Source organism: Argopecten irradians, chromosome 3 (genome assembly GCF_041381155.1).
Source record: "Argopecten irradians isolate NY chromosome 3, Ai_NY, whole genome shotgun sequence".
NCBI classification, from domain to species: Eukaryota; Metazoa; Mollusca; class Bivalvia; order Pectinida; family Pectinidae; genus Argopecten; species Argopecten irradians.
In genome coordinates this window covers 67,585,779-67,600,636 of record NC_091136.1, presented here as the reverse complement: position 1 = coordinate 67,600,636, position 14,858 = coordinate 67,585,779, and the positions used below count along the sequence as shown (strand labels likewise).

General features: G+C 33.2%; 1 pseudogene; it reads right to left on the bottom strand.

The window, feature by feature from the left end:
• Nucleotides 1–463: 463 nt before the first annotated feature.
• LOC138319817 (lysosomal proton-coupled steroid conjugate and bile acid symporter SLC46A3-like) lies at nt 464–4,020 on the bottom strand (annotated as a pseudogene).
• Nucleotides 4,021–14,858: the final 10,838 nt, after the last annotated feature.

Here is a 14,858-nt window from a genome sequence, read left to right as displayed (position 1 = left end):
ACAGTCCCGATTGCTTTGATATTATATATTATTCGATTTCGGACGCATTTGACTTTGAGTCGGAAGAGAGTCGGACGCATTCGACTTTGAGTCGGACAGTCCCAATTGATTTGATGTTATATCGATCGAGAGTCGGACGCATTTGACTTTGAGTCGGACAGTCCCGATTGCTTTGATGTTATATATCATATCGATTGAGAGTCGGACGCATTTGACTTTGAGTCGGACAGTCCCAATGGCTTTGATGTTATATATTATATCGATTGAGAGTCGGCCTGTTAACGTTTGATAACATTCCAAATCAACGATATTAGTCTTTGATAATAAAATAAGTTGTTATTGTCTCGCACTAACATCCCGTTACTTCTACTTCTACATAATACACATTACCATTCAGTTTGTTGAGTTACTACTATAACACCAAGTTCAATGATATCCATGCCTATCCTATATAATATGTAAATCACTTGTTCGTGCTTCCTTTCACTGGTCTGGCTACATCCACACCTCTGATTAATCCATAGAGCACACTGAAAGTACACAAAACTTGGTTGTAGATTTTAACAATTTTTGTAAATGTGAGGTTATTATTATGTAAGATCAGGTAAATTATATTCTTGGCGTTTTTATATATTTGATAAAATCAAATTACTGATACGAAATTTCGTAATGATGAAAGAATTGCCAATTTATTGATTTGTCAATAAATAAAGTAAACGCGTTTTATTAACATAACTTAGCGTTATTAAGAAAATTAACCTGGAAAATTTTCGACACAAAAAATCAGCGGCTGGTTTGATTTTGTCTTAAAGCTCTTAAAGTTACATCATGTAACAATATATTCAAGATATTTCTATAGTTATTATTCTAAAGACTAGACCGTGACATGTTTTTTCTATTGGATGTTATTGTCATTGTTTCAGCTAATCAAAGGCGACAAAACCCCCAGTATTTTTAGGTCACGAGATGACAACATAAATACTTAGCCAATAGAAATGTTCGTTACATACATGCTTATGCAGAATTACATAAAATATATAGTAACCGAGTTGTACTTATAAGATTCCTCGGTATGTTTATAACTTCTCCAAAGACATGACTCACTCTTTTAGGATTATCAGGGTTTGTAGCTGTAAATAACTTTTTTCTCCAAATTTTGAACTAGACAACTCACACCGACAATACAGACGCTATAAATAAGTATCCAGCCAGGAAGAGGAAGGCGGTTCCTCGGAACACATCCACGGTCTGTCCGTATTTAGCACTGGAGACAACACCGCCATACAGAGAACAAAACGTCTCCACGATAGCTGTCCCGGAAAACATAGTCCCTAAAACCAACACAAAAATGTTATCACAACCAGGAAAAAGTTGTCTTTATTAGTCAATGTTTAATAAATGTCTTGCTCCTGTAGTCGAAGAAGAGCCATCATAGGTCGTTGAAAGACTTTTTTTTATAAAAAAATTTAAACATTGTAATAATAAAACGTTGATGACCGCTGAAGTGTGTATGTTTATAGGATATGATGTGTTCCTTACTTTTCATGTACAGAATCAAACTTGCGTGTGAGTAGTTCGAAAGAATGCCATATAAGTCACATTCATCAAATCTCAAAAACAAATAAATAAATTGCATCATCAACCGTCTCTTCGGTTTTTATATTCGTCATTATTGAACGTTCTGTGGCTTTATAGGTCATAGTTTCCTATTTTAATAAAGTTTAAGCTAAATACAGGGGAACAGTAACGTGAGGCGGTTATTTCATTAAATCATACATAATAAAAACCTCATCTTTATGACTTGTGGGTACTGACCCTGTTTGTCCGGAGGCGTCAGACGAGACATGATTCCTTTTACTACCGGTACCGACATGGTCCTAGCAAAACTTAGTGCGGGGACTGAAAGGACAACGTAGAGTGGTATGTAAATCATCTCTGTCTACTCTCTGTAATTAGATTGAGAAAACATTTTGACGATAACACACCTGTCACTTATTCGATGCTGCCACCCATTAATAAACCCTGACATTATACTTCCAGAAAGGTGAGCAAGCTATCAGACATCTTTTGTAGGGTAGATTTATCATGTTATTCTTAAGGAAGAACACATAAAGTATGTTCCATTGGAATCCCTTTATCAATATAATTCATATCACATCGTTAACTTACCAAAGTAGAGCATTACTGTATTGTAAGATAACGCCTCCAAAAGAAAGCCAGCAAGATTTGATAGGTTAGCAATGATAGCGATGGCACTTTCGTTAAGACATCTCTGAAGAGGACCGAAGAATAACATCCCAGTAACGAACGGTAATCCATTACGTACCGCCACGTAATTACCAACCTGTACCGAACTCCAACAAAATGGCGAGTTCAAAAAATACAAAGTCTCGATCGCATGTGCACCGGTTGCAGACTGTATTACGAGGAAATATATCAGCATGCAAACTAGAAATATTTTTCGTTTTCCGGAAATAACGGGGTCTTTAAAACAAAATAAATAAACGTCGATCAGAAGTTGACTTAGAGTTTTACGCGGTGCTTCTTTTGACTTTGACCTCGACAACGTTTCTTGTACGAAAAACCATAAGAATATCGGCAGTGGCGAGAAACAGGAACTGACCACCATGGCGATGGTGAACCCTATAAAACCGGAAGTGAAACCTCCTATAATCAAACCGAATCCTAATGACATTTCCGTCATCACAATAGCGAATGTCCTCGTCTTCCCAGGTTTTGTGACGTCAGCAGCAATAGACATGACGATAGACATTGCCAACACCCAGCCGCCCCCACATCCGTCAATGAAAGAAAAAATAATGAACGAATTTAGATTCCAGTGGAGGTAGGTAGCTAACGTAGTTAAGAGACATTTTAACATGTTCCTGTAAATGCGAAGATAAGAACGGGTTTTCTGCCGAACCTATCGCTCAGTGAACCATAGAGGAAGATAGCACACATCCCTGGTATCCCCTTGGCCAATTCTATGTAGATGTTGATCTGGGCCGCCATCTTTTGTACCGTCTGTTGGTCACGGTATATCTGGGAGGTAGTGTTGATTTGACATCCCGACGACTCATTAGTGATGAAACTAACATTGGGGAACTGAGACTGGCGAATGTATGTATATATGTACTGTACTGTGACGAGTTGGGTAAGCATAAAACTATAAATAACTGACACCATTATTGCCCCGAGAAGTAGAAACCTCCCAATCAACAGTTTTCTGGATTCTGTTACAGCCACGATATTAGTTTCTGTAGTATCAGCTTCATCCTCCTTTCCTGGTAGCACAGACACAGGTCCTACAGGTTCCACTGGGTATTTATTGTCTAAATCATCCAGTGTGTAAGACTGGCGCTTCGCTTTATTTACAATATTCATCTGAAAATAAAGCACATCAAAATATTAATAGTGAAGACACACCCTATCTGGTAAGACACACCCCTATCTGGTAAGACACACCGCTATCTGGTAAGACACACCCCTATCTGGTAAGGCACGCCCTTACTTGATAAGTCACACCCCTATCTGGTCACACCCCCATCTGGTAAGACACACCCCTATCTGGTAAGTCACACCCCATCTGGTAAGACACACCCCTATCTGGTAAGGCACGCCCTTACTTGATAAGTCACACCCCTATCTGGCAAAGCACACCCCTATATGGTAAGGCACACCGCTATCTGGTAAGTCACACTCCTATCTGGTAAGTCACAACCCTATATGGTAAGACACACCCCTATCTGGTAAGTCACATCCCTATCTGGTAAGTCACACCCCTATCTGGTAAGGCACGCCCTTACTTGATAAGTCACACCCCTATCTGGTAAGTCACACCCCTATATGGTAAGTCACACCCCTATCTAGTAAGATACACCCCTATCTTAAAGGTCACAATCCTATCTTGAAGGTCACAATCCTATCTGGTTAGTCATACCCCTATATGGTAAGGCACACCACTATCTGGTAAGACACACCCCTTTCTGGTCAAACCCCTATCTGGTAAGTCATAGCCATATCTGGAAATGAAAATCCATATCCGGTAAGGCACACTCATATATGGTAATTCACCCCCTATCTGGTAACTCACATCCCTATCTGGTAAGTCACGACCCTATCTGGTAAGGCACACCCCTATCTGGTAAGACACACCCCTATCTGGTAAGACACCCCTATTTTTTAAGGCACACCCATATCTGGTAAGTCACATCCCTATCTGATAAGGCACACCATATCTGGTAAGTCACATTCCTATCTGGTAAGTCACACCCCTATCTTTTAAGACACATCCCTATCTGGTAAGTCACACGCCTATCTGGTAAGCCCCACCCCTATCTGGTAAGTCACACCAATATCTGGTAAGTCACATCCCTATCTGGTAAGCCCCACCCCTATCTGGTAAGTCACACCAATATCTGGTAAGTCACATCCCTATCTGGTAAGTCACACCCCTTTCTGGTAAGGCACACTCCTATCTGGTTAGACACACCCCTATCTGGTAAGTCACACTCCTATCTGGTAAGGAACACTCCTTTCTGGAAAAGCACACCCCTATCTGGTCAAACCCCTAACTGATAAGGCACACCCCTATATGGTCACACCCCTATCTGGTCACACCCCTATCTGGTAAGGCACACCCCTATCTGGTAAGGCACACCCCTATCTGGTCACACCCCTATCTGGTAAGGCACACCCCTATCTGGTAAGTCACACCCCTATCTGGTAAGGCACACCCCTATCTGTAAATGCACACCCCTTTCTGTTAAGTCACACCCCTATCTGGTAAGTCACACCCCTATTTGGTAAGTCACACCCCTATCAGGTAAGTAACACCCTTATCTGGTAAGGCACACCCCTATCAGGTAAGTAACACCCCTATCTGGTAAGGCACACCCCTATCTGGTAAGGCACACCCCTATCTGGTAAGTCACACTCCTATCAGGTAAGATACACCCCTATCTGGTCACACCTCTATCTGGTAAGTCACACCCCTATCTGGTAAGTCACACCCCTATCTGGTAAGGCATACCCCTATCTGGTAAGTCACACCTCTATCTGGTAAGGCTCACCCCTATCTGGTCAAACCCCTATCTGGTAAGCATTAACGGCTTTGTTACTTATTTTGGTGTAATTCATAAAAAACTGGCTATCTATCGTATGCTTAAAATCAAGACAATTGTTCAGATGTTCAGATATGATCCAGTTCAACAAATATTCAGCATAAAGGAGAAGTATACATACCTTGTGTACGATGGGATGACAGTGGTGTTGACTAGGACTAAAAGTGAAACATTCACATCATAGTGTCGTTATCTTTATTCATTTAGTACTATAAATACGGTGAACAGGGGTAGGTTGTATCCTAATCATTGTCTTTAAATACAGTCTACTATGGCAAGCCCATTAACCCTATAGCTATATTTCCCTATGGTATTCCGAAAACCAATATTGATATGGTCATACGCCGAGCCATTGGACATGGACTACATTAGATATATCAAGCCATACCTAATACCAATACTATCAACTCTGATCAATCATCAACGATTTGCCTTTGATTTATATATATATATTTGTTCGTCTGAATAAGAAATACATGTTTCCTGGCCGTCCTCATATAAATAAGACTAAATATATTTGGAGACACCATACATTACTTCGTATGCATGTGTGATAAAGGAACTTGGTACGATGGCTTTTGCTCCACACGTCTACTTTATTTTCAATAATTATAAATATTTCCATACGATGTTTACTCAATCAGTGTTTACTCTAAAGATAGCATAATATCCAGTTATCTGTTTCGCTAACGGTAGACAGAGGTCAAAATAGAGGGCAACTGTAAACTGTAACACTCTTACCCATTAAGGGCATCCACTCAATTAATAAGTAAACCCTTAAGTGCGCGTCGGCGTGGTCCGATCTCTTTCGGAGTGCCCTCTATAGTTTAGGTTGTGTTCCCTAAACTTTTAATATATTGGGAGCGTGCTTCTATATTTTGGTTATTACAAAACGTATGGTATCACACTCTTGTCCGAATGTGAAACATTTAACACCAGATATGACGACGGGCATAAGCAGACAAAGAATTTGACAACATGTCTTATTATTAATATATTATCAGGGTTGGTAAGTAGGTCACGTATCTACGACAACCCACTTCACTTTAAGCGATTAAAAGCACATTTATTCCCACTAACATGTTGAAAACAATGTACGACAGTATTTCGGAAATGTTTTTCTTTCAGTTAACGTATCACTCATAGCCTGCACTATATATAACTGGAGAAATCCAAGAAAACATCGTCAAACTCTGTCAATCTCCCAAATTACTAGCTACAAACAGCCACAATCTGTCCAGAATCCCATTAGCATACTTTGGATTTTGGAACATAAACAAAGATGAAGGTCATGCAGGTATGAAATGGGTCACAATGGTTTAATCTCTTGGGGTAAATTTTGGAAAAATGGCAAAGCGTGTTCAAATCTGTGTTGGAAAATAAAAATAACTAGTGTAGACCTTCTTCTAAAGAATTGGAAAAAAAGAATACGCACTTTGCTTGGACAATCTATTATCATACAAATCTTGGTGATACCTAAGATAACTTTCCTTGTAAATACAATTGGAATTGTTAGAAACAGCTCTAGAAAAAATGATATATCAGTTCATATGGGATGGAAAACCCGATAATGTTAAGCGTAATGTAATGATTGACGATCTTGAAAAGGATGGGTTGAATGTAAGAGACATTGAATGTCACGTTAATGTTTTACGCATATCATGGATAAAACGGTTTTTTTTGATAAAGATGAATGAGCTCTAATTTGAATCTAATTATTCGTTTGTTTTTTATGATAGGTTCGGAGAGAATGATTTATTATTCAAAATGAACAATGGTTATATCATTGCCAAAACAACATGGCATTAGTTCTTGCAAAATAAGTGTTTCAATTAAATGGCAATACTAATTTTTATTTGGATCTGCTTAGTGCATGGTATAAACCACAGTCCGATACCAGACTTAACAAAACTTCAGAGAATTTAAACAACAAGTAATACGGGGTAATAAGTATGTCACCTTTAAAAGCAAAAGCTTTATATTTTAAAAAATTGGTGTGATTCCGGCTAAATTTATTTAAATGATATATTGGAATGAATGGAAGTATCGATGAAAATCTTATATATCAAAAATTAAAATGTGAAAGAAACTGGATCGAGGGATTATCGACTATTAAACGTGCCATATCTAGAATTAGGTTGTCAGTTGTTCAAATTTTACGGAAAGACATGTGCCTATACGATTCTATTAAACACTGCGTGATTATTAATGCTAAAGAAAGCCGTAAATTTTACCCGTAACTTTTTAGTATGGAAAGATATGTTAAATATTGGAGAAGAGAGTCACTAGTTATCCCACCTATTTCGTTTCGTCTTAAAGTGTTACTTTAAAATGATTAAAAATATTTCGTTCTAAGTTTCATAACATTGTTCCTAATAGTGCCTTATTAAAAAGATGGCGAATTAAGGAGTGCGAAAACTGTCATATTTGTAATATAAGGGATGACAATAATCGCTATTTTATTAAGTGTTGTTGTGTCATTCCACTTTGGCACCATACAAAACAATCGATGTATAGATTTGGATACACCATTGGAATATTTAATATTGAGTCATAAAATTGTTTATGATGCTTATTATGATATTAACATTCTTTTATCATTGATTGGCTTCGTAATATATAAATAGTATCATCCCAGTGAATCAAGAACTAAATACGTGGATATACTTCAAGTATTTAAGTATGAATTGAAAAGAAAATTTGACTTGAATTTTCACCACAATATGCCACTATTACATTCTGTAAGTATCCAATAGTTAGCAGATATGTTATCTATAATATTTATTTGAATATAGAAAAGCCTGGTCAATTGTACCGACTGCCAAATCGACGTGGCAAGAGTTGATACGACCAACACTGAAATTTAACTACCGGTAGGATTGACCCGACTGTTAATAAACTTATTGTAATTTATATATAGAGTACTCTAATAGAATAGTATAATAATGGATGAAAATTCGACATTATTGCAATATATTCATTAATAAACGAAAATGAATTGAAAAAGGGGATTTTGGATACGGATAGATAGTAGGTTTTTAGCCGATTAAAGTGGAGAGGGTTGTCGTCAGTCACGTGACATGCCAGCCTTGATCAGAGAATATTACCAAGATATTTCTATTATATTATCTTTATTAAAACACAACGACAGCGAGGTATTACATTAACACCATCTTTTATCTTCTATATTTGAGGACCATATATAATAAATAATAATCACCTATCGAGATACTCGACATACGGCCACAAAAGGTCGTCAGTATTGCATTTAGTAATTTTTTTTTATCAAAGTCACCTTTGATATTTCTCATGTTTCATGTGACAAGTTACCTGATAAGAGTTGAACAATCTAATATCTCTATACCTTATTGAAGGCCCTGAACATAACTAGTATCAAAAGCAGCGGTCACAAACCAGTACTTTTGTAGGAAACTAGAAGACAATATTCCAAAACTAACAAGGATAACGCATTTTGTTTGAGAATAACATCTAGCCTGACGTACACTGGAATAGAAATGATAACAGGGCGGACGACGACGGACAAATGACTATTGCTATGCGTCACCATGACATAAAGTCAGGTGACCTAAAGTGGCCTTAATCGGCTTCATAGTTGTTACTGAACGATTGATTATCCTAAAATTAGTTTGATTTAACATATTAATCTTATTTTGCCAAAGGTTTCAATGCTACATATATATATCAACAGTGAACGTGCAGTTATTTTCGATCTTTTTAGATTTGAACCGAAAACGCGGTTTTCCTCAAATTATCTTACCTGTAATAAGACGTTAAGCAAAAAAAAAAAAAAAAAAAAAAAAAAAAAAAAAAACCAACCTGCTAGAAAGTATATTTATCATATAGGTTTTCCCTAGGAAAGTACATTTATTATATAGGTTTTACCAAGGAAAGTATATTTATTATATAGGTTTTCCCTAGAAAAGTATATTTATTATATAGGTTTTCCCTAGAAAAGTATATTTATTATATAGGTTTTCCCTAGGAAAGTATATTTATTATATAGGTTTTCCCTAGTAAAGTATATTTATTATATAGGTTTTTTCCTATGGAAAGTACATTTATTATATAGGTTTTCCCTAGGAAAGTACATTTATTATATAAGTTTTCCCTAGGAAAGTACATTTATAATATATGTTTTTATATGTTTTCCTATGAAAATTACATTTATTATATAGGTTTTCCTATGGAAAGTACATTTATTATATAGGTTTTCCCTAGGAAAGTATATTTATTACATAGGTTTTCCCTAGGAAAGTATATTTATTATATATTATATAGGTTTTCCCTAGGAAAGTATATTTAATACATAGGTTTTCCCTAGGAAAGTACATTCATTATATAGGTTTTCCCTAGGAAAGTACATTTATTATATAGGTTTTCCCTAGGAAAGTATATTTATTATATAGGTTTTCCCTAGGAAAGTATATTTATTATATAGGTTTTCCCTAGGAAAGTATATTTAATACATAGGTTTTCCTATAGGAATTTATTACATAGGTTTTCCCTAGGAAAGTACATTCATTATATAGGTTTTCCCTAGGAAAGTACATTTATTATATAGGTTTTCCCTAGGAAAGTATATTTATTATATAGGTTTTCCCTAGGAAAGTATATTTGTTATATAGGTTTTCCCTAGGAAAGTACATTTATAATATATGTTTTCCTATGGAAATTACATTTATTATATAGGTTTTCCCTAGGGAAGTATATTTATTATATAGGTTTTCCCTAGTAAAGTACATTTATTATATAGGTTTTCCCTAGGAAAGTTTATTTATTATATAGGTTTTCCTAGGAAAGTATATTTATTATATAGGTTTTCCCTAGTAAAGTATATTTATTATATAGGTTTTCCTATGGAAAGTACATTTATTATATAGGTTTTCCCTAGGAAAGTACATTTATTATATAGGTTTTCCCTATGAAAGTATATTTATTATATAGGTTTTCCCTAGGAAAGTATATTTGTTATATAGGTTTTCCCTAGGAAAGTACATTTATAATATATGTTTTCCTATGGAAATTACATTTATTATATAGGTTTTCCCTAGGAAAGTATATTTATTATATAGGTTTTCCCTAGTAAAGTACATTTATTATATAGGTTTTCCCTAGGAAAGTTTATTTATTATATAGGTTTTCCTAGGAAAGTATATTTATTATATAGGTTTTCCCTAGTAAAGTATATTTATTATATAGGTTTTCCCTAGGAAAGTACATTTATAATATATGTTTTCCCTAGGAAAGTATATTTATTATATAGGTTTTCCCTAGGAAAGTACATTTATTATATAGGTTTTCCTATGGAAAGTACATTTATTATATAGGTTTTCCCTAGGAAAGTATATTTATTATATAGGTTTTCCCTAGGAAAGTATATTTATTATATAGGTTTTCCCTAGGAAAGTATATTTATTATATAGGTTTTCCCTAGGAAAGTATATTTATTATATAGGTTTTCCCTAGGAAAGTACATTTATTATATAGGTTTTCCCTAGGAAAGTACATTTATTATATAGGTTTTCCCTAGGAAAGTATATTTATTATATAGGTTTTCCCTAGGAAAGTATATTTATTATATAGGTTTTCCCTAGGAAAGTACATTTATTATATAGGTTTTCCCTAGGAAAGTACATTTATTATATAGGTTTTCCCTAGGAAAGTACATTTATTATATAGTATTTTATTATATAGGTTTTCCCTAGGAAAGTATATTTATTATATAGGTTTTCCCTAGGAAAGTACATTTATTATATATTTTCCTAGGTTTTCCCTAGGAAAGTACATTTATTATATAGGTTTTCCCTAGGAAAGTACATTTATTATATAGGTTTTCCCTAGGAAAGTATATTTATTATATAGGTTTTCCCTAGGAAAGTATATTTATTATATAGGTTTTCCCTAGGAAAGTATATTTATTATATAGGTTTTCCCTAGGAAAGTACATTTATTATATAGGTTTTCCCTAGGAAAGTACATTTATTATATAGGTTTTCCCTAGGAAAGTATATTTATTATATAGGTTTTCCCTAGGAAAGTATATTTATTATATAGGTTTTCCCTAGGAAAGTACATTTATTATATAGGTTTTCCTAGGAAAGTATATTTATTATATAGGTTTTCCCTAGGAAAGTATATTTATTATATAGGTTTTCCCTAGGAAAGTATATTTATTATATAGGTTTTCCCTAGGAAAGTATATTTATTATATAGGTTTTCCCTAGGAAAGTACATTTATTATATAGGTTTTCCCTAGGAAAGTACATTTATTATATAGGTTTTCCCTAGGAAAGTATATTTATTATATAGGTTTTCCCTAGGAAAGTATATTTATTATATAGGTTTTCCCTAGGAAAGTACATTTATTATATAGGTTTTCCCTAGGAAAGTATATTTATTATATAGGTTTTCCCTAGGAAAGTATATTTATTATATAGGTTTTCCCTAGGAAAGTATATTTATTATATAGGTTTTCCCTAGGAAAGTACATTTATTATATAGGTTTTCCCTAGGAAAGTATATTTATTATATAGGTTTTCCCTAGGAAAGTACATTTATTATATAGGTTTTCCCTAGGAAAGTATATTTATTATATAGGTTTTCCCTAGGAAAGTATATTTATTATATAGGTTTTCCCTAGGAAAGTACATTTATTATATAGGTTTTCCCTAGGAAAGTACATTTATTATATAGGTTTTCCCTAGGAAAGTATATTTATTATATAGGTTTTCCCTAGGAAAGTACATTTATTATATAGGTTTTCCCTAGGAAAGTATATTTATTATATAGGTTTTCCCTAGGAAAGTATATTTATTATATAGGTTTTCCCTAGGAAAGTATATTTATTATATAGGTTTTCCCTAGGAAAGTACATTTATTATATAGGTTTTCCCTAGGAAAGTACATTTATTATATAGGTTTTCCCTAGGAAAGTACATTTATTATATAGGTTTTCCCTAGGAAAGTACATTTATTATATAGGTTTTCCCTAGGAAAGTACATTTATTATATAGGTTTTCCCTAGGAAAGTACATTTATTATATAGGTTTTCCCTAGGAAAGTACATTTATTATATAGGTTTTCCCTAGGAAAGTACATTTATTATATATAGTTTTCCCTAGGAAAGTACATTTATTATATAGGTTTTCCCTAGGAAAGTACATTTATTATATAGGTTTTCCCTAGGAAAGTACATTTATTATATAGGTTTTCCCTAGGAAAGTACATTTATTATATAGGTTTTCCTAGGAAAGTAATTTATTATATAGGTTTTCCTAGGAAAGTATATTTATTATATAGGTTTTCCCTAGGAAAGTATATTTATTATATAGGTTTTCCCTAGGAAAGTATATTTATTATATAGGTTTTCCCTAGGAAAGTATATTTATTATATAGGTTTTCCCTAGGAAAGTATATTTATTATATAGGTTTTCCCTAGGAAAGTATATTTATTATATAGGTTTTCCCTAGGAAAGTATATTTATTATATAGGTTTTTTCCTATTAGAAAGTATATTTATTATATAGGTTTTCCCTGGAAAGTATATTTATTATATAGGTTTTCCCTAGGAAAGTATATATTATTATATAGGTTTTCCCTAGGAAAGTATATTTTATTATATAGGTTTTCCCTAGGAAAGTACATTTATTATATAGGTTTTTCCCTAGGAAAGTATATTTATTATATAGGTTTTCCCTAGGAAAGTACATTTATTATATAGGTTTTCCCTAGGAAAGTATATTTTAATAGGTTTTCCCTAGAAAATATTTATTATATAGGTTTTCCCTAGGAAAGTACATTTTTTATATAGGTTTTCCCTAGGAAAGTATATTTATTATATAGGTTTTCCCTAGGAAAGTATATTTATTATATAGGTTTTCCCTAGGAAAGTATATTTATTATATAGGTTTTCCCTAGGAAAGTATATTTTTATATAGGTTTTCCCTAGGAAAGTATATTTATTATATAGGTTTTCCCTAGGAAAGTACATTTATTATATAGGTTTTCCCTAGGAAAGTATATTTTATTATATAGGTTTTCCCTATAGGAAAGTATATTTATTATATAGGTTTTCCCTAGGAAAGTATATTTATTATATAGGTTTTCCCTAGGAAAGTATATTTATTATATAGGTTTTCCCTAGGAAAGTATATTTATTATATAGGTTTTCCCTAGGAAAGTATATTTATTATATAGGTTTTCCCTAGGAAAGTATATTTATTATATAGGTTTTCCTAGAAAGTAATTTATTATATAGGTTTTCCCTAGGAAAGTATATTTATTATATAGGTTTTCCCTAGGAAAGTTATATTTATTATATAGGTTTTCCTAGGAAGTATATTTATTATATAGGTTTTCCATAGGAAAGTATAGTTTATTATATAGGTTTTCCCTAGAGTAAGAGAGTTGTTAATCCATAGAGTAGATTAGTTTGTTAATCCATAGAGTAAAGATGTAGTTGTTAATCCATAGAGTAAGATGTAGTTGTTAATCCATAGAGTAAGATGTAGTTGTTAATCCATAGAGTAAGATGTAGTTGTTAATCCATAGAGTAAGATGTAGTTGTTAATCCATAGAGTAAGATGTAGTTGTTAATCCATAGAGTAAGATGTAGTTGTTAATCCATAGAGTAAGATGTAGTTGTTAATCCATAGAGTAAGATGTAGTTGTTAATCCATAGAGTAAGATGTAGTTGTTAATCCATAGAGTAAGATGTAGTTGTTAATCCATAGAGTAAGATGTAGTTGTTAATCCATAGAGTAAGATGTAGTTGTTAATCCATAGAGTAAGATGTAGTTGTTAATCCATAGAGTAAGATGTAGTTGTTAATCCATAGAGTAAGATGTAGTTGTTAATCCATAGAGTAAGATGTAGTTGTTAATCCATAGAGTAAGATGTAGTTGTTAATCCATAGAGTAAGATGTAGTTGTAATCCATAGAGTAAGATGTAGTTGGTAATCCATAGAGTAAGATGTAGTTGTTAATCCATAGAGTAAGATGTAGTTGTTAATCCATAGAGTAAGATGTAGTTGTTAATCCATAGAGTAAGATGTAGTTGTTAATCCATAGAGTAAGATGTAGTTGGTAATCCATAGAGTAAGATGTAGTTGTTAATCCATAGAGTAAGATGTAGTTGTTAATCCATAGAGTAAGATGTAGTTGTTAATCCATAGAGTAAGATGTAGTTGTTAATCCATAGAGTAAGATGTAGTTGTTAATCCATAGAGTAAGATGTAGTTGGTAATCCATAGAGTAAGATGTAGTTGTTAATCCATAGAGTAAGATGTAGTTTTTGGTAAAGTAGTTGTTAATCCATAGAGTAAGATGTAGTTGTTAATCCATAGAGTAAGATGTAGTTGTTAATCCATAGAGTAAGATGTAGTTGTTAATCCATAGAGTAAGATGTAGTTGTTAATCCATAGAGTAAGATGTAGTTGTTAATCCATAGAGTAAGATGTAGTTGTTAATCCATAGAGTAAGATGTAGTTGTTAATCCATAGAGTAAGATGTAGTTGTTAATCCATAGAGTAAGATGTAGTTGTTAATCCATAGAGTAAGATGTAGTTGTTAATCCATAGAGTAAGATGTAGTTGTTAATCCATAGAGTAAGATGTAGTTCAGAGTAAGAGTAATCCATAGAGTAAGATGTAGTTGGTAATCCATAGAGTAAGAGTAGTTAGAGTTGTTAATCCATAGAGTAAGATGTAGTTGTTA